Source organism: Bidens hawaiensis, unplaced genomic scaffold (assembly GCF_021521415.1).
Source record: "Bidens hawaiensis isolate Kalapana, Puna unplaced genomic scaffold, B.hawaiensis_p1.1 tig00010577_1, whole genome shotgun sequence".
In the NCBI taxonomy this organism is placed as follows: Eukaryota; Viridiplantae; Streptophyta; class Magnoliopsida; order Asterales; family Asteraceae; genus Bidens; species Bidens hawaiensis.
Window position 1 is genome coordinate 432,854 of NW_027491810.1, and position 23,551 is coordinate 456,404.

The 23,551-nt window shown below is 40.7% G+C and overlaps 1 pseudogene; it reads left to right on the top strand.

Moving 5' to 3' along the window:
• The first annotated feature begins 68 nt into the window (after positions 1–68).
• Positions 69–22,962, top strand: LOC143535734 (UDP-glycosyltransferase 89B2 pseudogene; annotated as a pseudogene).
• Positions 22,963–23,551: the final 589 nt, after the last annotated feature.

Here is a 23,551-nt window from a genome sequence, read left to right on the forward strand (position 1 = left end):
TTTAGCCGGATCTCTTTCTATTTGGTTAGGATCCACTTCATGCGTATTTGATTGTGGTTGTTGTGGTTATGGCCCTTGTGGATTATTTTCTTGTTCTTGCGATTGTGGCTCACTTTGTGATGAAACTGTGTGACGTTTATTCTTTTCCTCTAGATTTTCATCAAACTTTCTTTTGAAAAGAGTCAATCCATTTCGACTTTACCTTGATTTAACCTAACATATATCACCACAACAAATATTTAACAAATTAACCTAACATAGTAACATTTATGAGTTATGACATATCAACACGGTCAACGTATCCCTAAAATTAACAGATAAACCCAAACCCTAACCTACAAAATTGAAAACAAAATGGTGATATGCAATTGCGAACCTGATCTATTAAATTGTCACACCCCCATTAGTTTGTACATGTTTTGCAAATATTACCAGAGTTATATTCTTTTAGCGGAAGTCTTCGAATAAAATATTATTATTTTGAAAACTCGAGATTTAAATACTCGTTTGATAATTCAAATACGTGTCTTTCAAAAATATGATTCTTTATAATCTTCTGAAACAAAATTTGCGAGCCATCAGATAACGTCTAATGACTATATCTACAATCTTTTAGTCTGTCTTGATTGTTTGATCTAACCTTTACTGTTTCCCTGAAACGTGGGGGAAAAATACGTCAGCACACAGCTGATGAATGACACTAACTCTGTTGTAAAATCTTTTTAATACCATTGTGAAATCAACAATAATACATTCGTGATAACTTATTAGGCACCCAACTTAATGGGTTATGATTACCCTAAGTACATGTACCATTAAAACATACACACACAATCATTTCTCTGAACAGTCCAGTTGACTTCCAGAGGCGTATAGATGTGTGAATGGATCCAGTCACATGCATACTTTTAATCAAAGTGTCTGTTGCTTATTATTGTAACACAAGGTTTTAAGGATTCATAGATCCTATACAAACATTTTGACTCTAAAAGAGTTTGTAAAATTTTAGCACCTTTTCTGTTTATAATCAGTTTTATATTGATGATCAGTTTCTGTTACTAATTTTTGCTTCTGATTTCTGATTGTTACCTCGGACCTATAGTACGAGAATAACCTTCGTATAAATATCTAGATCAATGATCTAGCTTCAGACCCGTAGTCTGTTTTGTATAGCTTTAAACCTTGATAAATCATTTGTTTATATAAAATATTTAGACCTTTAGTCCTTTTGTTTGTTTATCAATAATATTCTATGTTTCTTATTTATGAAGAAACATCTATACTGGGTTTCTTCTTCAAAAAGAAACATTAATTTAACTATAGCCTTTGTTTATAATATTACATTTCTTAATCATAAAGAAATATTAATTTGACTATGTCTCTTGTATATAAATGCTTACGTTTCTTAATCATGAAGAAACAATATTTTGACTATAACCTTTGCTTATGAAAAGTTATATTATACTTAACTATGATAAAGGTTCAGGCTATACCCCCGACTATGGTTTAATCCATTATCACAATAATAAAATAATAACTTAAACGGAACCCCTACCTCACACGGGTACTTGGAGTTTAACGCCTAAGACTGATCGAGCAGGACTTCTACTCTATATCGCATTCTAGAGCTGTCAATTAACAATAAAATGTTGTGATTTATTTCGTGTTTATCAAGCTTATGACTAGGTATGACAACAATCCGTGATTCCCGGCTTAATTGATGGATCAAGAAGTGGGGGAGGGGGGGTTGGCGGTGACAAGAAGGAAAGGAAGAAGGAAAAAAAATTAAAATAACTTTTTAAAACTTTGCAATTTGGCCCCTGTAGTTAACTTGGTTATTCAAGTTAGTTTAAACATGGTTAAGGGATCAAAATTGTACATGCTTAATAGTTATGATACTTTATAGAACAAACGAACTAGAACCGAGTGAAGCGTAATAAAGTGAACAATAATTAACCACATAAATATTAATTCGTCAATCTTATTTGATTGCGAACGTTCGAACAACAAATGAAACAAAAAAAATAATAATAAATATAAAAAATATATAAATGGGTCGAGTTTCGGGTTTGAAAAATAACGAATGTTACACTTTCATTCGCCAATTTGTAAGGTGAGTAAATCACTTCCCCTATTTTAATTTTTATGTTTTGAGGACAACATGTATCTTATAAACTGCAAGGTATTATTTTCACATCCTTAAATTACAATTCTAATATACGCGTTCACGTGAATTGCTCAATTATTTGTTAACATGTAAAGTGCCTAACTGTTTAAATGCTTTATTGTTGGTGGCTTCATCCTCATCCTCATTAGTAAGATCTCACGCCATCTTAGTAGCTTAACATAGAGTCATGATAAATGGATTTATTATTGGTTATTGCTGCAATTTAATTGTTGTAGTTCGTTTTCGCATAAGAATTGTTTTTTATTATATTTATTAAATAATGTTTTTGCTCACCAACCTTGTGTTGACAAATTATTTTCATACATGTTGCAGGTACTTACATGACATAAGTGAAGACAAGCGAGTAGATTGATTACCTTTAGGATATCAACAAAATTATCATGATCTTATTTGTTTTTGTTTGGATAATGTTTTGTGCTGGATTATGTGATGTACGTGAATATTTAAATTTAAATAATTAGATAATGTCACTTTATCATTAATAGTGTCTTACGAGCTACTGTGCGATCAGTTGCACCCCGGCATTCCGCCGTAGGTTGGGGTGTGACAGAGAGGAACTGTTGAACTATTAAAGCGCTAATTTTTGAATTTAATAAAACTTCGACTCATCCAAATGATTCCTCGACCGAAAGTTCGATCATATATGTATTTATCAAAATAGCCACTCTACAAGTTTATTATAAATCGCTGTTTACAGTGATGATAAAAACATCATCGAGAGTAGCTGTTGAACTTCTAAAGAGGGATTTTGAAAGACATTAACACACCTCGACTTGGAGTTCGAGTATATGTGAAATTTTATATTTTCCCTTCACATCATAAGAATGTGAGCATCTTATGATGAACAAATGTACTAGATATAAATAAAATATGATCTAAGACAAGTTATGTGTTCACATCGACACAACAATATCTTTAAAGTCAATGGTACAAACTTCAACAACACTATCAAATCAATGTGAAGTTACAACAACATTAGCGAAGCATGCTTGCAACTAAGTTCAGTTATTCAACACGAAACATCAATTCAGAAATAATGAAGAAGAATCAATACATATAAGAAGTATCAATTCATAATTAGTGAAGAAGAACCGGACAATTATTATGAAGACAATGCAATTTACTTAATGCGGATATGAAAACACTACACAAAGATCAAGTCGGGCACTCATCATCGAAGAGCAAGTTCTATATATTGAAATAAGTGAATTATTTAAGGGGGGGCATTAACACGTTGCACACTTTTTTCCTTAACTAAGTTTTGTCCAATTGGGTTTTCTTAGTAAGGTTTTTAATGAGGCATATAACTAATCCAGAATTATTGGTTTATTTTCTTGGTCCCCAAAGTATCAACTTAACATCTTCCTGAAGTACGTTGTTAATATGTATAATGAACGGTGATATGTATGAGGGGTAGTGTTATAAAACTTATGGCTTAATGGCAGGTATTATTCCCCATTATATCTCATTATGAGGATTGAACAAGATACTTATGATATTTCCGGTTTTGAGATGCATTCTACTATATATATTCATCATTGTGATAGTGATATTTTACACATTAATGAAATATCTTTCATCTCTATTCTCTCTATTTTATAACATATTTTTTTATTTGAGATTGTTTTTTTGGACCCGGATGAATTAGTTTGTGGTTATGCAAATGGATAAGATGGTATTAACAGTTTGTTTAATGCGGTTTGTTAATGTTTTGGTATAATAGAGTTCAGGTGTATATGGTTTTGTTTTTGCCTGATATTGCTTCTAATTTGTTGAGAGTCTTCTTTTAGTCTTTCGGGGTTTTTTCTTTTCATTTAGGGTGCTTTCTAATTCCTTGCGTGTTTGTTGCTTTGATGGGCATTGTCATTGCCCTTTTTAATTATACTTTTCTTGACAATTAGTTTGTTTACTTAGTGATTTTGATTGTCTTTTGACGTGTATAGTTAAACAAGGTGAAGCGTTATTTGCTTTGTCATGCATTATTACAAATTATGTTTTGGGTCACTTTTATCACAAAATGGTATTTCAAGATCTAGATTGCCATAAAATTATATTTTTTATTGTTAATGGATACAAAGGAGGAAGATATGGATGATCATGGTGGCAATTCTTAGGAGGAGGATATAGATGATCATGGTGACCGTTTTTTTCGAAGAAGCAATTACCATGGATTCAACGATAGTAAGATAATTTAAACGTTAAAGCCTTTTAATATGAATCGTTTATCTTTATTTGGCCGATAAATAATTCCAACTGAGTTTATTGCCACTAGTGGTCACAAATTTAAAAAAGTTGCCCTTAGTGGTCCCCGATTAAAAATGACTTAACGGCGTTACATTTTTTTTTTCCGAATTTTAAGCTAATATTTTAAGGCTTTGGATCGAATGGAGGATACGAGTTGATTGATGTTAAACTTAGCTCGAAACTGTGATTCAAACGACTTGATTTTCCTTAATTGGAAGTTTAAAGACCCACATTGAAGCATTGTTTCATTGTTTTGAAACACCGTTTCAAACTAAGTTTTACATTAATCGGCTCGTATCCTCCTTCCAGTCAAAAGCCCTATTACATTAGTTTGAAATTCAGAAAAAATATAGCGCCGTTAAGTCTTTTTTAGCAGGGGACCACTAAGGACAGACTTTTAAAAATTTGACACCACCAGTGACAATAAACTCAGTTGAGATTATTATCGGCCAATAATATTTAGTTAGGATTATTAAAATCCAATATCCCTTTTATATTTTATACATATAGCAAATTTCCCCGTGCAACGAATTTCCACAGTAACATGTAGGAGAATCCAACTAGTAGATATATAAAGTAATAACTTTTCGTAAGGACTCTTTAGAATCACATCAATTATTTATTATTTATTTTTTGAAAAGGCTGAGGATGTATATATTAAATACGAAATCTGACTTGCTAAAAGCCTAGCCAAGAGGGAAAAAAAAACTACATTACCATCAATCCAAGCAAAGTTCACCTCGCATATTCTATTATAAAATCAGAAAAAAACACTTTATAGTTTGTAGTCTTAAACATCGAGAGAATGGGATGAGGAGTTAATACGGGAATGGAGGGGAGAAATTTGACGAATCGTAGTGTGTTTTATCCGGACAGTCATAGTAACAACGACACCGAAATGCATTCTTGCATTCTCCATAGGAACGATATCCATGTATTTGGAGGCATAGATGACCGCATTCAAATTTGTCACATATGGGCAAAAAGTGAGTGTCGGTACAAGTTTGTTTTGCTTCTAGCAACTTCGACCCTGCAAATGTAAAAAATATGTATCATTTTTCATTTTAAATTGATTAGAGTTAATTACTTATACTAAATACCAAAAGAGCTAAAAGTTACCGAAAAATGGTCATAAGCCACAAAAGAGAGATGACGAAAATCAAAGACCTTGCCATGTTAATCCTTGTTTTGTTGATATTGAAGGATCATAAAATAAGCATACTTATATAGGAGTAGTAATCTAAATTGATGAACATTTAATTAAAGCTGGATTTATTTTAGCAATTCAATAGGCATTAAATGTGTGTATTTACTTGAAGAAAATTTAAGTGTGAGAGGGTGGATCTAATGAAGTGGCTTGGTGTTTGGCACCAACCAGTACGGTTGGGAACACAATTCAGCATGTCTTGATACCAGTGCTTTTTAGACCCAAACTGACGAAACACTAAGTGACCCGGGGCAGATTACGGATAATCTGAGGGTTAAGTAATGTTTCCCACAAGGATGAGGTCCAGCAGAGAAGGTTGTTCTTCAGGGGACCTGCAAAACAGACACCGTAAGCTCGTCACTGAGAAGGGGGGGGGGGGTTCCTTCTTGTGACCACCCTCCGGCGTGAGAATCAGACTAGATTGCTCTAAATATAAGTGTATATTAAGAGTTTGCTAGATAATATTGAGATATCAGATGATGTCCTTACCATTCCAAGGTGTTGGAGTATTTATAGCCGAAGGTAGGTTTCCTAGAAGGTACAGCCGGCTGAATAGTATTCCTGTTCCACCAACAGTGGACTACGCACAGGCCATGCTGGTTGGTGGATAGGCTACGGCCAACAGTAAAGGTCGGCTGTACACTGTTCCTTTACTGCCGGCTACGCACTGTTCCACCAACTGTAGGCTGCGCACGTCCCATCGTAAGGGTTGGTGAGTAGGCAGCGGCTAATAGTGACAAACAGTACTAGAGGGTGCTCCTCCTCGTATTGTTGTCGGTGAGCTGTCACCCTGTGATTGGTTCATGGGCTGTTCTGGTCAAATTGTCTGTTCCACCCATACCTTAGTAGGTATAGTACGAAAGATCTTCCAGAAGCATACGGACTGGCTCATTTAGGCGGGAGTATTCCTGTCTTGCTCATTCCTTCATGTGACTACTGAAGTGGCTAATACCTTGTGCGTGTAGCCTTGCTATTAGTGCGGGTAGCCTTCCCTGATGGCTTGTATCCGCAGCTGCGGGAACAGGCGGGGTACTTCACCATTGGGAGGCTTTCCCTGCGGGTACAGCTGGCGTACTGCGCGTAAGGTTCTCTGAGCATGGTGGGTCCTGCTGGAGCAGTTGGTCGTTGCGCAGACGTCCCTGTTCAAGGTGAGTCTTGCGGGTCCAACTGGGCTCTGCTGGGACCTACCTCTTCAAGTCCCCCCAGTCCAATGTTCTTCTCATGAATTATTAATAAGTGAGGTGAACTTTTGGACTTAGCAAGGGGTTTTGAAAAGAGTTTAGATCTTAGGTTTTCCGTGGTGATTCTCCCCGCGGTTTTCCTGATGTCACGCAGAAATTCCCGACTTTTCTGCTTGATCTTAGGGTATGAAGCGGGTAGGTTTGTAACCTTCTCGCAAGTCAGGAGCGTTGAGTCCCACTTGTGTGGATTCTCCATGGGGTTTTGATAGTTTTCAACATAGTGATCAATTATGCTAAAACCACCAATTCCATCTTGGAGTTTCAAACAATATAGTTCTCGACGTTCCCGTCATGCGGGGATGTTATTCCCGTTTCCGCAAGCATGGCCCAGAAGATCCTTCTTGGTTTGAATTCCCTGCAGAGTGCTAAGTATGTGAAGGGTTTTGCCTTGACACTGTACCCGCACTCGTCTTACGGTTACTTTATTCCCAAGGTATTCCTGGTGCCAATTCCCTGCGGGTGCTAAGTATGTGAAGGGTTTTGCCTTGACACTGTACCCGCACCCGTCTTATGGTTACTTGGTTACCAAGGTAAGGGGTATTTTCCCGCCTACTTTTGAATCTTTTTTATTTTTTTGAATTTTTTTGAAATTCGAAGAGTTGGTGAAAGGATAAGAACAGTCCAAACCTCTGAAACGTCGTGCGACGGTTTTTTCTGACTGTGTCAGGACGTGCAGGAAGTTATGGTGACGTGACAGTACATGGTCATTCCATACGCTTTTTCAGGCGCGTGGGCGCGATTTTTCGGGCGCGTGGCCGCGAAATTTATGGTACGCGTCCTTTCAACAGCTGTTGCCAGCTTGCTTTTTGCCACGTGTCATAGTTTCATTGCACCTTCGATTTCTCTCTCCTCCGCATTAAATTCATCGCATTAATTGCGATTAGTATATAAAGGGGGAGAGGGTTCTTTGTAATCCACACTTTCACTCTTCTCTTCATCTTAAGAACGATTTCCGGTGAATACTCATCTTTCAGTCGAGCATTCTCTTGAAATCGTTTTCTTCTTTCTTTTTGCAAGATATCGTCTCGTGATCTCGAATCTACAGCCGATGACAAGAGTACTGCTGGCGAGTACCAGTGTGCTCTGCCTGGCGATCTGTATCAGTACATCGTCAGGAAGTTCATGCTCGAGTCTCTCGAGCCTGAGTTTCCTGAACCCCACCAGACGGTGTATGATGCCCCCAGAGGCAAGATCGGGGTTTATGCCGCATTCTTTGTTTATGGGAATCTTAGGTTCCCATTGACAAAGTTTGTTTACCGTGTCCTTGAGAGGCACGGTGTGCACCATACCGAGGTGCACCCGATGGCGATTGCCAAGATCCGGCACTTCGAGTGGGTGTGCCGGATTCTGGGCATTGAGCCCTATGTTGACCGCCTGATGACCTTCTACACTTGGAGGTGCATCCAGGGGTGGTACACGTTGATAACCCGGATCAAGGGTTTGAAGATTTGCGCAACCAAGCGCAGTCTTCGCTCGTGGAAGCGAGAGTTCTTCTACATCTCCGCTCGCGCCATCCCCCTTGCCATGAAATTTAAGAACGGGCAAGCACTTCCCAGCCTTCACGCCTCCAACTACGAGGAGGCGGAATGGTTTCGAAGATATCCCGAGTCCAATCTCCGGTTTACCGGTTTGCGGAGTCCGGGATGGTGATGCTGGGGATGAGCCGGGTGTGGAAGGATGCGGATGCGCATAAGATCCCAATCGTCCTCGAATACGGTTCGAACTCTGTTCCTTACGGTATGCTTTGTTTCTTTTTGTTGATTTAGAATCTCTTCTAACTTTTTTCTGTTTATTTCAGAGGGGAACGACCTGCAGTCGCTCCTGAACCCGCGGGAGGCTGACGGTCCCGCTCGGATGGGTACTCGCACTCTAGACGAGAACGAGTTACCCATCCTAGAACAAACGGCGGATCGGTTCGTGGAGGTCTATCCGCTAGGCCACGAGATCCTTAGCGCCAGGCGGCCAGGTAAGGCGCTATTCGACCCTCGACCCCTCAATGTTGAAACCTCTGCTGGAATTCCTTTAATCGTATGTTCTGATGAGGAATCCGCAGATGGTCCTCCGTTGGTGCGGAAGAAGAAGGCTGCCGTCGGGAAGGGGAAGGAGAAGGTGGCCTCCACTGCCGATCCGGCGCCTCGGTCTGATTCGGAGACCGAGAGCGAAGAGGTGGCGGGGAATCCCGGTGGTGATAAGACCACCGCTCCGGAGGCTGCGACTGTCACCTCCGGCGAGCCCAAGAAGACGACGTTGAGCGGCGCAAAGAGGCCGGCTCCATCGGGTTCGTCCCCGCCTCTCCGTACCTTTAGGCTCAAGAAAACCCGTAAGTACAACTTCCTTTAGCTTTTATCTTCATAGCTTAATATATATCATTTAACACTTATCTTCTTTGTGCAGGCGTGGATGTTGACGCATTCCAGGGTGGAGCGCAGAAGAGTACCTCTCCGCCAATGACGGTAGGCTTGGTCAGCCTACCTGAGGCGACGACCCAGGCGCCTGCGCCTGCTTCCGCTGGTTCAGTTGCTCACTCCTTTGAGCCGACTGTTCCAGCTGTGATGACGTCACCGCCGGCTGTGAGTGCTGTTTTTACCGCATCTTTCACCGAGCCGGCGGTTACTTTTGCTGCGGATTCCGCGGCGGCGACCGCGGCGGCTTCTACCATGCCTCCGTCATCGGCAACGACGGCTGATCCGTCAGGTATGCATGGGGCTTTCCGCCAACCTCTGCCTCCTTCCCATCTGCCTGACCTCTTGGATGGATTTCCCTTGGGTTCAGGTGATGGGTTTGGCGGCTATCGGTCTGTAATTGACCCTACAGGTGCGTAGGGTTCTTTTGGCCCATTATATATATATTTTTTCTTTATCATCTTTTCCTAACTGCTTTATGTTTTTTGCAGTGTCGGATTCCAATGAAGTGTATGTTCCACGATGGAACATTCGCCGAGGAACAACCCTTCGCACCCCTGTGGAGTGCGTGGAATGGGCTCGTCACGCTGCTCCCAGTGGTGCGTTGGGGGAAGCCATGGCTAGCTACCAGGAGGGTAGGCTAACCAATGAGCTTCGGGTTCTCCAGGCCCGGATGCAGCCGCGCGTCGAGCTGCTTTGTCGTGAAAACGACAAGTTAAAAGCAGCTCGCCTTAAAGAAGTGGCTCAGGCGCGGGCTGTCCGGGAGGAGAACCAAAGGCTTTCCGTAGTGGCTGCGGAAAAGGAGAAGGCCTTCAAGGCCCTCGAGGTTGAAGTTCAGGCTCGACTCGAGGCCCGTTCCAAGGCTGCCCAAGCTGTTAATGAACAGCTTCGGCTGGCTAAGGAAACTGCAAGGAACGCATCCGAGAGGGCCACCAAGGCTGAAGCTGTTGCTGAGCCTCTACGCGTGGAGAATGAAGAGCTTAAAGCCAAATTAGAGGCTCTCCAGCAGGCTCATGATGCCTTGGCGATGGAAGACGCCAAAAAGCTCCAGGAGATCTTGGACCAGAGGGGGGTGCTTGACCATACTGAGCGGAAGCTAAAGGGCGTCGAAGAGGCTGCTGCAAAGGAAGTGTTGCTTGCCAACCTTAATAAAAGTGAAGCTGAACGCGCCTGTACCCAAGCTCAAGCCGCCCTCCAAGAAGCTCTGGTTGCCAAGGAATGGCTTCTTCGAGAAGCGTTGTCTCAGGTAAGCTTTTCATGTCTTTACGCTTTTCTTTGTAAATATAAAAGGTTCTGATACTTGTATATTTTCTTGTAGGTTGTGCATCGGGTCTTCTCAGAGACGTCTTATGACGATGCTATGAGCGCAGCCCTCAACGCTTCTCATGAGGATGGGGAAAAGGCCGGCTTCCTGCTTGGTCTAGGGTTCGTTGAGAAAGGCATCCCGCCTTCCAACTTCCCTTTGTACAATGTTGATACTGAAGCTGTTTACGACCAAGCAGTGAATCAGTATGCCGCCTTCCCGCATCCGGTGGTGGAGAAGGTGAACGAAGTCGCTGCTGCTGATGATGGGCTAGCTATCCTTAAAGCTTTCCTTGAACCACCACGCTCTACTGATGGAGCGGGTCCAAGTGGAAGTGGTCCTGAAGCTTGATTCTGAAGATCCCTTTCCACCATTAGCGTAGATTTTTGCTTTTGTATAGCTATCTTTGTAATATTTGAATTTGATGGAATAAAGATTGTGTTTGTTCTTTGCCTTGTTTATTTTACGCATGTTTTGATCTAACTTAGCAATTTCTTTAGTACTTAGATAAGTTAACTTTTTAACGTTGTAAATTATAAGTTTGTTTCGCTTCCTCTTTCATGATTGTGCGGGTATGACCGTCACTTACACTTAGAAGATGGCTTAACTTTACTTATATCCGACCTGCGTGGAAGTTTTCCTCATCTTTTCCTTTGAAATTTTCTAAGTGTTCAGAATAAGTTAACCTTTGGACGTGGTAGATGATAGGTTGAAGTTTTGCTTCCTTGTTCGTGATTGTGCGGGTAAGGCCGTCACTTGCACTTACAAGGATGGCTAAACTTTACTTACATCTGACCTGCGTGTAGGTTTTCCTTAAAACTTGAGATTTTTAGCGTTGTGTTTATGCGGGTTTTGCCGCCTTCCACACGTAACGACTTACTTCTTCCCCCATTTATGCGGTGAATACCGGCACATCAGTGTGGGAAGTTCATAAGTATAAAGGTAAGGCTATCAACACATTGTGAAAGGAGAATCATTTCCATTAGAAGTGGCTCTAGGCCTTTTCTTTACAAGTTTGGAATTGATCTACATATAACATTTGCGTAATTGAGCTCCATTCCATGTTCTTGGGATGGGAGTGCCATCGAGCCTTTCGAGCCGGTATGCGCCTTTTCCCAGGACTCCTTTGATAATGTATGGCCCTTCCCAGACCGGGGCCAGCTTTCCTGGGCGTTCTTGGTTCGAAGCCTCGTTGTTACGCAGTATGTAGTCTCCTACATTGAAGTTGCAGAGTTTTACCCGCGTGTTGTAGTACTTCTGCATTTGTCGCTTGTAGTTCTCTTCACGCACTGCGGCTAAGTCTCTGCGTTCCTCGGTTAGCATAAGATCTAACCGTCTTTCCGCATCATTGTCTTCTGGCTGAATCAAGACCCTTGGTGAGGGTAAACCAATTTCGACCGGGACCATGGCTTCAGTGCCATAGGTGAGGCTGAACGGGGTTTCTCCCGTACTGGCCTTCTTCAGTGTTCTGTTTGCCCAAAGGACGTGCGGAAGCTCGTCCACCCAGCCGGATCTGTGTTTCAAGAGTCTTTTCTTTATGCCTTCGACGATGCTCTTATTTGCTTTTTCCACCTCACCATTACCTTGCGGGTGTGCCACTGATGTAAAGGTGTGGGTGATTTGAAGTTCTTTCAGCCACTGTTGTAGCTTCTTGTCAGCAAAGTTGGTGCCGTTATCGCTCACCAAATTCTGTGGAAGTCCAAAACGACAAATAATAAATTCCCAAATAAATTTTTTGATATGTTTCGCGGTTGTTTGGGCTAAGGGTTTTGCTTCTATCCACTTGGTGAAGTAGTCGATGGCTACCACTAGGAACTGAACATTTCCTGCTGCTGTAGGAAATGGGCCTGTCACATCGATGGCCCACTTTTGAAATGGCCATGAAGAGGTGACTGGAACAAGTTCATTCTTCGGGCGGTGCGTGTTGGGTGCGTAAAGCTGGCAAGACCTGCATTTTCTGATGTATGCCAGCGCATCCGTATGCATCCCCGGCCAAAAGTATCCCGCGTTGTTTAGCTTAGCTACAACAGCGCGGGGACCTGCGTGTACTCCACAGATGCCTTCGTGTACTTCCCGTAGGAGGTAATCAGCATCTTGGTTGTCCACGCATCTTAAGAGTGGGCTAAGAAAGTTACGCCTGTAAAGGATGTCATCGATGAGTTGATAATTCAGTGCTTTACAGCGTAGTTTTCTTGCCTGTGTTTTTGACTCTGGTAGTGTACCTGCCGCAAGGTATTTTATTATTGGTGTCATCCATGTTTCTGTGCCGGTTTGGATGACACAAATTTCCTTGTGCGGGACCGAAGGTGTCTCGAGGAGTTCAATGCGGATATCCTTTCCTAAGTGGGTGAAGGCTAATGATGCAAGCTTGCTTAACGCATCCGCAGATTTGTTTTCACTTCGCTTGACGTGTATGACTTTGCAGTCGTTGAAATCGCGCATAAGGGATTTTGCTTGTGCGAGGTACAGGGCCATTGTGTCGTTCACGGCCGTGTACGTCCCGTTGATTTGATTGGCTACTAACATGGAATCCACGTGGGCTTCCAAGTTTTTCACTCCCATCTTACGCGCAATTCTCAGCCCAGCCAAGAATGCCTCATACTCGGCTTCGTTATTCGTACTTGGAAAATCCAGTCGAATAGCGTAAGTGTATTCTTGGCCTGCTGGGTTGGTTAGTTTCAGCCCTGCGCCTGAACCCTCGTTACTGGCTGCTCCATCAGTGTAGAGTCGCCAGACATCATTGATGTCTTGTGCTGGAGAGGGTTGAGCCTCTTCCTGGCACTCTTTTTCCCGCGATGCAGGCACTTCTGCAATAAAGTCGGCCAGAACCTGGCCTTTTATGGCTGGTCTTGGCTTATACTTTATCGCGTATTCCCCCAACTCAATTGCCCATTTGGCTAGGCGTCCCGATAACTCGGGTTTGCCTAGAACGTTTGCAAGTTTGAAGTTGGAGAGAATGGTGATTGGGTGACCCTGGAAATATCGTCTTAACCTGCGTGAAGCGTGTATAAGTGCTAAGACTAATTTTTCGAGGGTAGAGTACCGGGTTTCTACGTCTGTTAGGATACGGCTGACATAATAGATTGGCATCTGGATGCCTTTTCGTTCTACTAGCAGGACTGCCCCGGTTGCTCTATCAGTTGCGGAAAGGTATAGGATTAACTCCTCTCCCGCTTTTGGTGCTGTCAGCGTTGGGAGTTCGATCAAGCGTGACCGAATCTCCTGAAAAGCTGCTTCCGCTTCTGGTGTCCAGCGGAAGTGCGTTTTCTTTAAACAGTTTCTCAATGTTGACACGAAGGGAAACGACTTATCCGCGTGGTTTGCCAAAAAGCGATTAAGTGCCACTAGTCGTCCATTCAGTGTCTGAGCCTGTTTGATGGTAGTAGGTGATTCCATTTTGATAATGGCTTCGACCTTCTCAGGGTTCGCTCTGAAGCCATCTTTAGTGACGATGACCCCCAAGAACTTCCCTTCTTCCATTCCAAAGGCACACTTGCTCGGGTTGAGCTTCATGTTTATCTTCCTGAGCGTGTTGAAAGTCTCTTCGATGTCTTTCAATATCGCTTCTGGGTCAGTGCTTTTGATGACCAAGTCATCCATGTAGACTTCCAAGTTCCTCCCAATTTGGGCATGAAACTGGTTATCCATCAGGCGTTGGTATGTGGACCCGGCATTCTTAAGTCCGAATGGCATCATTTGGTAACAAAATGTGCCATCGGGCGTCCGGAAAGCGGTTTTGTCCTGATCATCAACGGCCATGTGTATTTGGTGGTACCCCTTATACGCGTCCAGGAAGCATTTAAGGCGGAACGGTGCCAACGAATCCACCTTAAGATCAATTTCGGGTAACGGATAACAATCTTTGGGGCATGCTTTGTTCAAGTCCTTGAAATCTATGCACATGCGCCATTGTTTGTTATTCTTCGGTACCATAACGGGATTTGCAACCCAAGTTTGATATCTACTAACGCGTACGATGCCTGCGTCAAGGAGTTCCTTGACTTGGGTTCTACACGCGTTAGTTTGTTCTGGCCCCATTACTCTGCGCTTTTGTACGATCGGCGTAACAGCCGGATCGCATTTGAGCTTATGCTCTGCCTTACTTCGGGGTACACCAGTCATGTCAGCTGGTGTCCACGCGAAGATGTCAGTGTTTTTTTGTAATAAGCGCTTGAGTAAGGTGCGTGTGGGATCAACAATTGTTGGGCCTATGGTGACGGCCTGGTCAGGGTACTTGCCGTTGAAGGCCCATCTTTCTGGTTCGGTGATGGTTGGTTTAGCCATCTTTGGTTTGGGTTTAGATGAGACGGATGCGATGCGTACCTGGGGAATGCCGGTGATCATCGCTACACCCTCAGCTGTTGGCCATCCCATCATGCCGTGGACTGAGGATACCACGGCGTTGAATCTTGCCATCCCGTCTCTCCCGAAGAGAATGTCGTATGTGTGGTGTGGGAGTGTTTCCCATCCGTAAGAGTGACGGGGAAAGATAGGATACCCAGGGGGGTGTTTGTGCTGCCATCAAACCCTTCCATCGAGGCGCAGATCGTTTCCAGGCGTTCCTTGTCTTCGTCATCTGGCTTGTCGAAGAACTGCCTGTACATCACCGTTGATGAGGCGCCGTTGTCAGCAAGAGTGCGAGAAGTGATGTAGTGCCCCGGCTGGCTTTTGATGACGATAGGGCCTTCTTTGCTGGGTCCTCCTGGCACTCGCGGGAAGCGCACCTCAGCTTCCTTCCACGCACATGGTTCTATCGTTCGTCTTTTTCTTCCTCTGATCTTACCATGAACCATGTTGATGCTGATGTCAACGGGCTTTCGTCCGTTGCCTCGGTACCGGTTGTCGTTCCTTCCTCCCTTCTTGATTGATGCCACCAGGTGTGCCAGTCTTCCATCCTTGACGAATGCTTCAACAATATCCTTCAAGGATGTACACTCTTCCGTACTATGACCTTTTGTCCCGTGGAAGTCACAGGATTTACTCTGATCCGCATTAGGTCGCTGCCGGATCATTGGAGCTTTTGGCCATGGTAGCTTTTCAGTGGCAAATATCTCCGTGACGCTTTTGGTGAGTGGCGTCCACCGGTGCTTTTGGCTTGAAGGGTGTGTGTGATTTCTTCCGCCAACAAGAGGGTGAGAGCTGGATGAGGTGTCAAAGTTTACCCTTGACTGCCAGATACCTAGCTTCCTCTTTTTGTTCTGCCGGGCGATCCGAACATTGTTCTCTCTTGTCCTCTGCGTGTAGAGGTATGTACTCTGGGGAAATCCCTTCCCAGTTGCTTCTCCGTCTCGGCAAAGCGCTTTGCCGCCGTCATGATGGCATCCCATGTTGATGGCATGCCATCCTTACCCGTCAATGTGCGGATAAGCTCTGGGTATTCGGCGCCTTGGATGAAAGCGGCGCGAACAAGATCTTCACTTATGTTGCCGAGACTTAGCTTTTTAGAGTTGAAGCGGGTGATGAAGTCTAGTAAAGATTCATCCTCCTCTCTAACGCAGTTGAGGATCGTCCACTGTTCTTCAGTATATTTCCTCTGCTGGCTGAAGTGCTGGCTGAACTTATTCTGAAAGTCCACCCAATCATAAATGTGGTGGACCGGTAAACGATCGAACCATGCCCTGGCCGCTCCAACCAGGGTCATCTGGAACATATAACACCACGTGGGTTCCGTCCAGTTACTGACGGTTGCCCCCGCAATGAATCTGTTCAAGTGGTCGTCTGGGTCGGATAGACCATCATAGGTGCCAATGTTGGACATTTGTTTGGCACTTCTCGGGGCGATTGCTTCCGCAATGTCCCTTGCGAACTTTGACTTTCCTGCATTTGTAGCAGTTGGTCTAAAGGTTTTGGAGAAGTCACGCGGGTTTCTCTCCGCATTTGTTGGTTTAAAAGCTTCTCCGAAATTCCTTTTCGGTTGGAAGTCCGTTTCCTTACGCTTCCCTTTCGCCTTATGGCGAGGGTTTGCGTCGGTATCGGATTCTTCCCTCTCGTCGTCTGAGTACTCGCACTCACTGTTCATATTGAGATTTTGGCGAGTACTGCCGAATTCGTCAGCCTGTTGAACTGAACGCAAGCGTTCATCCAATTCAGCTTGGAACTCTCTCTGACGTGCTTCGGCCCACGCCTTCACTTGATCTAGTGTTTGGCGAGGGACCCTCGTTCGTTTTTCCAACTGGCATCAGTGAACCCCAGTGGAATATTTACTGCACTTGCCCCGGCTTGGGTAGCCGGGGTAGTGTTCGTAAGATTTGTATAACCGCCGGTGTTCCCAGTTACTGGGGTTGTGGTCACCGGGGTTTCTTGATCACTTATTGGTCTTGGGACCGGAGTAACGTTAACCATTTCTTCAGAAACTTTGAAAAAACTAAGAATTAGTTCTAGCTTTTATGCACGGATGGCGCCAATGACGAAACACTAAGTGACCCGGGGCAGATTACGGATAATCTGAGGGTTAAGTAATGTTTCCCACGAGGATGAGGTCCAGCAGAGAAGGTTGTTCTTCAGGGGACCTGCAAAACAGACACCGTAAGCTCGTCACTGAGAAGGGGGGGGGGTTCCTCCTTGTGACCACCCTCCGGCGTGAGAATCAGACTAGATTGCTCTGAATATAAGTGTATATTAAGAGATTGCTAGATAATATTGAGATATCAGATGATGTCCTTACCATTCCAAGGTGTTGGAGTATTTATAGCCGAAGGTAGGTTTCCTAGAAGGTACAGCCGGCTGAATAGTATTCCTGTTCCACCAACAGTGGACTACGCACAGGCCATGCTGGTTGGTGGATAGGCTACGGCCAACAGTAAAGGTCGGCTGTACACTGTTCCTTTACTGCCGGCTACGCACTGTTCCACCAACTGTAGGCTGCGCACGTCCCATCGTAAGGGTTGGTGAGTAGGCAGCGGCTAATAGTGACAAACAGTACTAGAGGGTGCTCCTCCTCGTATTGTTGTCGGTGAGCTGTCACCCTGTGATTGATTCATGGGCTGTTCTGGTCAAATTGTCTGTTCCGCCCATACCTTAGTAGGTATAGTACGAAAGATCTTCCAGAAGCATACGGACTGGCTCATTTAGGCGGGAGTATTCCTGCCTTGCTCATTCCTTCATGTGACTACTGAAGTGGCTAATACCTTGTGCGTGTAGCCTTGCTATTAGTGCGGGTAGCCTTCCCTGATGGCTTGTATCCGCAGCTGCGGGAACAGGCGGGGTACTTCACCATTGGGAGGCTTTCCCTGCGGGTACAGCTGGCGTACTGCGCGTAAGGTTCTCTGAGCATGGTGGGTCCTGCTGGAGCAGTTGGTCGTTGCGCAGACGTCCCTGTTCAAGGTGAGTCTTACGGGTCCAACTGGGCTCTGCTGGGACCTACCTCTTCACAAACCGTGTGATGAGGCGGCATCCACAAGTGTAATTTTTATTATTATATTTTTATTTGTTATAATATTATACCATTATTATCATTATACTATTAACGCTATACCATTTTTATTATCATTATACTATTAATTTCAACTTTTGTATTATTAAAATAACCAGCTTTTTAACCCGTATATTACACGGAATTTGTCAAATGATAACAGCAATTAAGATCCGTTATTTGAAATTAAGGAACAAAAATAATGGTGAAAAGTAATGAAATATATAATACAAACAATAAGATATCTAGAATCTTAAATTTATAAATTTGAAAAAAATCTCTTTATATACAACATTTGTTGTTTTATCATAAGTATTCCCATCGTCATCTAATATTAATAATTTTAGACCAAATCTATTAGTTACGCTTGATATATAATGCAACATATAGCGTTCATGGAAAAAATGACATCAAATGAACAAACCAACCCTATAAAAAGATTGTTATTGGCTATTTTGATTTTCAATCAATATTTTATTTTTAACTTCCTGACTATTTTATAATCTAACTGTCAAAATGGTTTTAACTCATGACCCATGGATAGCTAAAATAAATGAGAAGAGTGATTAAAATATTATGAGGGAAAATTAACTATTTTATAACCCAATTGTCAAAATAATTTTGACTCATTACCTATGGATAGTTAGGATAAATAAGATGTAAGATTAGAAGACTTTAAGGGAAAATTATGTTAGAATTAAATATGGTTTGACACCTAAGCTTCATTATTTTACTTTATCAAAAGAGTATGATGGCATAATGATAGGATATGGTACACCTTAATTTCAATTTGAACCCGAACCGCGTGATGAGGCCGGCATCCGCAAATGTACTTTTTATTATTATATTTTTATTTTTTGTATATAATTATTTTACAAATATTATCATTATACTATTAATGACATACAATTATATTCATTATACTATTAATACTATACTATTTTTATTATATAATATTATTATACCATTATTGTCATTATACTATTAATGCTATACTATTTTTGTTAACGTTATTAAGCAACCATTATTATAATATTATTAAATTAACAATATATAATTACTTTTATTAACAGTTTTTACTTGGATTTGTTAGAGCATATTTACACAAGTCAATTGCTCACCAAACAGTAGATATCTAAATTTTAAACGATGCAATTTTGGTGCATCTAGGTAATGTTTTTCAATTTGAAATGATCAAATTTAGACAATTCAAATAATTTACAATTATTTTATCTAAACTAATAGTTATTTTATTATTATAGTTTCAACATTCATAAATTATTATTTAGGTTTTATTTATTTGTATTAATTATTTAAATAATGGATTATCAAATAAAAGTCCATACCATTTTGAAACAATAAAACATAGGAAGATAAAATAGTGAAAAGATAATGTGGGCTAATATGAAAGGAGGGATGGGTGAAAGATAAACAGAGATGTAAAGGTTTATTTTTAGCTCCTTTATAACCTAAATGACCATATTACAATATCTGTCAACTATTATATTAATAACCAGAGGCAATGGAGTGAATAGTGTCATGCCTAATTATTTTCTTTTTTCTAATTTTTAATTTCACCTTTTATATTATTAAAATAATGCACCTTAATTTCATTTTATGTTTTTAATAAATATAATTGTGTTAATATCGTGTACTCATTAACTTTTTTTTTAAAGCTAATTTTATAGAGACAAAACTGTATTTTCAATAGAGTATCTTTTAGTATTGTAAAATATAGCTTCACAATTTTTAACCCACTGCCGGTGTCCATCAAAAAACCTAGGTGTCGGTACCAAACAACCTGTATTCATTTATATGTTTTTTTGGTTTTGATGCATGTCACTTTCAGTATTTTCGGTAGCACCATCGGTACCGGTATTGCCATAATCAATACGATATTTGTTTATGTTTTTTTTTTAACTGATAGCTGGTTTCATAGTGAACAAAATTGATGTAATAATTTGCCTTAAAAAATCAATATATTTAAAGAAAAATACTTTTTGGAACCTAATATTATTGACTAAAAGTAAATACAATTTTCATTTATTATATAAAAAATCTATAAATAAATTGTAATAAGAGGAGAAATGATCGAAAACACTTTAGTATGGTCTCAATGTTACACTATAAACACAATATTTAAACAATACGGCGCCATTCCTTGGTTATAACCTACTTATCCCACTATACGTAATGCTATCAGGAGTTTCAGTACGTAGCGTTATATTTATCAAAACAATGAACATGTCTCCTACTACATGCAACACACATTTACTACACTACTCGTTCCTCAACTCTGGCCATATTATCCCTTTATATTATTTCTTTCAGATTAAAAAAATGAGCGAATTAAATTTATTTCATCTTTTCTGATAATATTTAGTATTTTGTGTTTGGAATGGATTCTCTCATACATAAGATATCACAGCATAAGATAACATATATAATATAATATAACATATAACATAACATAATATAGCATACGTAACATATATAGCATAGACATAGCATAAAATATTGCAATATAATTTTTTATAATATTTAAGGACATTTACACATATCCATTCTTTAACTTTTCTTATTACATATTTTCTCAATGCTAAACCTCAAATTGCATATTTCACCTCCCTAAACCATATATATTACATATCTCCCATTTCATTTAAATTAACTAACTAAATGACCATTTTACCCTTAATGAACTAATTTACATATATCACATTCTTAATAGTAACAATTACATATATCTCCAATCTAAACCCAAACCAAAAATCGAGTTAGTTTTAAGACGAACATATCGAAGCTAATAAATTCAGTCGGGGTTGATTTTTTTAATCGCTATCAAATATTAAAAAAAAAGAAATAAGAATTTTACATGGTTTATAGGTTCAACATTTCTAACATGATAAATCAACAAATTATCTCACATAATATTGTATAAAGGGATTTATATATATATCGCTTTCCTAAATTATATCAAATAATTACGTAGTAGTTATTTATAAAATGCACTGATATAGTTATATAATATATAAAATTTCAACTGCTTTTCTATATTTAGGTTAAGAAATAAATTTATTTAAATTGATTTTATTAATTACAATAAAAAAAGCGTTATAAAAAAGTATCAAAGTCAAAATGTCAAATTACGTAAAATTCACTTGAGCTCAAATAATTACAGGGGCATTTTCCCATAGTTGTAAAAGGGTAAAATGGTAAATGAAGACTAGAGGGGTAAATATGTAATTTAAGGTTTAGCATTGAGAAAATATGTAATAAAAGAAGTTAGGGAGGGGATATATGTAAAAATCGGTAATATTTATAACATAATATAGCATTATTTCATATAAGAGATCAGATACTTTTAGGGTAATCTATCCGAGAACAAGCAACAATCGTTAGCCCTATAAAAGTGTTAACATTATACCTTCTCAACAACAACAATCTTACCTAAACCTTAAACGTGCATCACTTAACCAACAACACACACGTACTATTCTACCCTTACCCTGGCTATGGCCATGTTATTCCCTCACTCGAACTCACCCACCACCTCCACCGTCGCGGCCTCACCATCACTGTCATCATCTACACAGCTGACCTCCCACTATTGACCCTCTCCTCTCCTCATATCCTTCTCTACACAAGCTTCTCTTGCTTGATTCGGAAATTTGCCCATCATCCCCGCAACCCATTATATCCAAAATAATGGGTTGCGGGGATGATGGGCAATATCCAAAATACTTTCCACACAATAGTTGTTTAATCCCATTGTTAAACGGTTCAAATCCCAACCTTCACCGCCAGTGATCATCATCTTCGACTTATTTCTCGGGTGGACTACCGAGCTCGCATCCCACCTAGCCATTAAACGAATAATGTTTTTAACTGCAGGTGCTCTTGGTTCGGCCATTTTTCATGCGTTATGGTGAGACATATCTCATATTAACAATAATAATGCAAACAACTACGAAAATATTTTAATTTCCTTTTCGGATATCCCAAACTCGCCCAAATTTCCTTGGTGGCACTTGCCACCAGCGTCACGTAGTTATAAAAAAGGAGACCATGATTTTGAATCTTTCAGGAGGGTAATGTTGTCCAATATGAAAAGTTGGGGAATTATGTACAACACATTTAATGGGCTAGAAGGGGTTTACATTGACTACATGAATAAACAAATGGACCATGATCGAGTTTGGGCCGTTGGCCCATTACTTCCTGATGAACATGGCCTGATGGCTAGTGCAAGAACCCGGATGAATGCAGGCCCTCCTCATGACCTGCTCATCTGGTTGAATAAAAAACCCGTTGACTCGATAGTATACATATGTTTTGGTAGTCGAGCCATGTTAAATGAGAGGCAAATGTGCGCATTAGCACATGCACTCAAGCTTAGTAACGTCGACTTTATTTTTAGTGTAAATGCAAGGGATTCAAGCTGTATGATCCCTAGTGGGTTCAAAGACGACCTTGTGAGCAGTTTGGGTCGAGGGTTCATGGTCAAAGGTTGGGCTCCACAACTAGCTATACTTAAACATCGGGCTGTAGGCTCGTATCTGACTCATTGTGGGTGGAACTCTATCTTGGAAGGAATTGCAGCAGGTGTGATGATGTTGGCATGGCCCATGGGTGCAGACCAATTTGCAAATGCTACGCTTCTGGTTGACCAGTTGGGTGTTGGGAAACGAGTTTGTGAGGGTGGAGCCGATACGTTCCTGACTCTCACGAGTTGGCTCGATTGTTGGACGATTCGTTAAGTGGTGACCTGTGAGAGCGAGTTAAGGTTAAGAAGCTTAGCCAAGATGCCCCAGAGGGGGTGAAAGAAGGAGCATCGGTAAGGGATTTGGATATAACTACTATGAATTTTTTCTTGTTCTTATTGGATAGTGGTTATCCTAATATCAATACATTTAACTGTTTAAGTAAAGCAAAGTTGGTAACTAATTCTAAATCAACAACATAATGATACTATAATTTAAAATAATAATCGTTAAAATTTAAAAGCCATAATTTCATAAAAATGAGAATCAATATATAGCCGTAGTTTTTTTATGCGGCCCCATTCTCGCATTTAACACAAAAACATGTCAAATCATTTTAATTAACGATAATACATATGTAGTGCCTGCACCAATAAATACATGTACTCCTTAGTGAATACTATCACCGGTGAATACACTATATCTAGTGAATATAATGTAGTTTACGGTAATAATAAAGTATCACATTCATATAGTGTATTCACTCCTCATTATATAGTGAATGCTCGAATGTTTACTTGTATTCACCATTGAATACACTATTTTTTCATTGTAGTGTGTTGAATACAACAACTTTTGTGCTAATTACAGAAATGAGACCTTGGTAAAAACGATCTTCATCAAGCAGATCTAGCAAGAGTTGTTCTAGTTTATTTATTAGGGTAAAATCATTCTAAAATTGTTCGTCATATATATCATATATATGCTTTAAGATAAAGAAAACCATTATCTACTGAGAAACATGATAATCAAACTACTATAAAATTGACTATTACTATGACGTCTATGTGT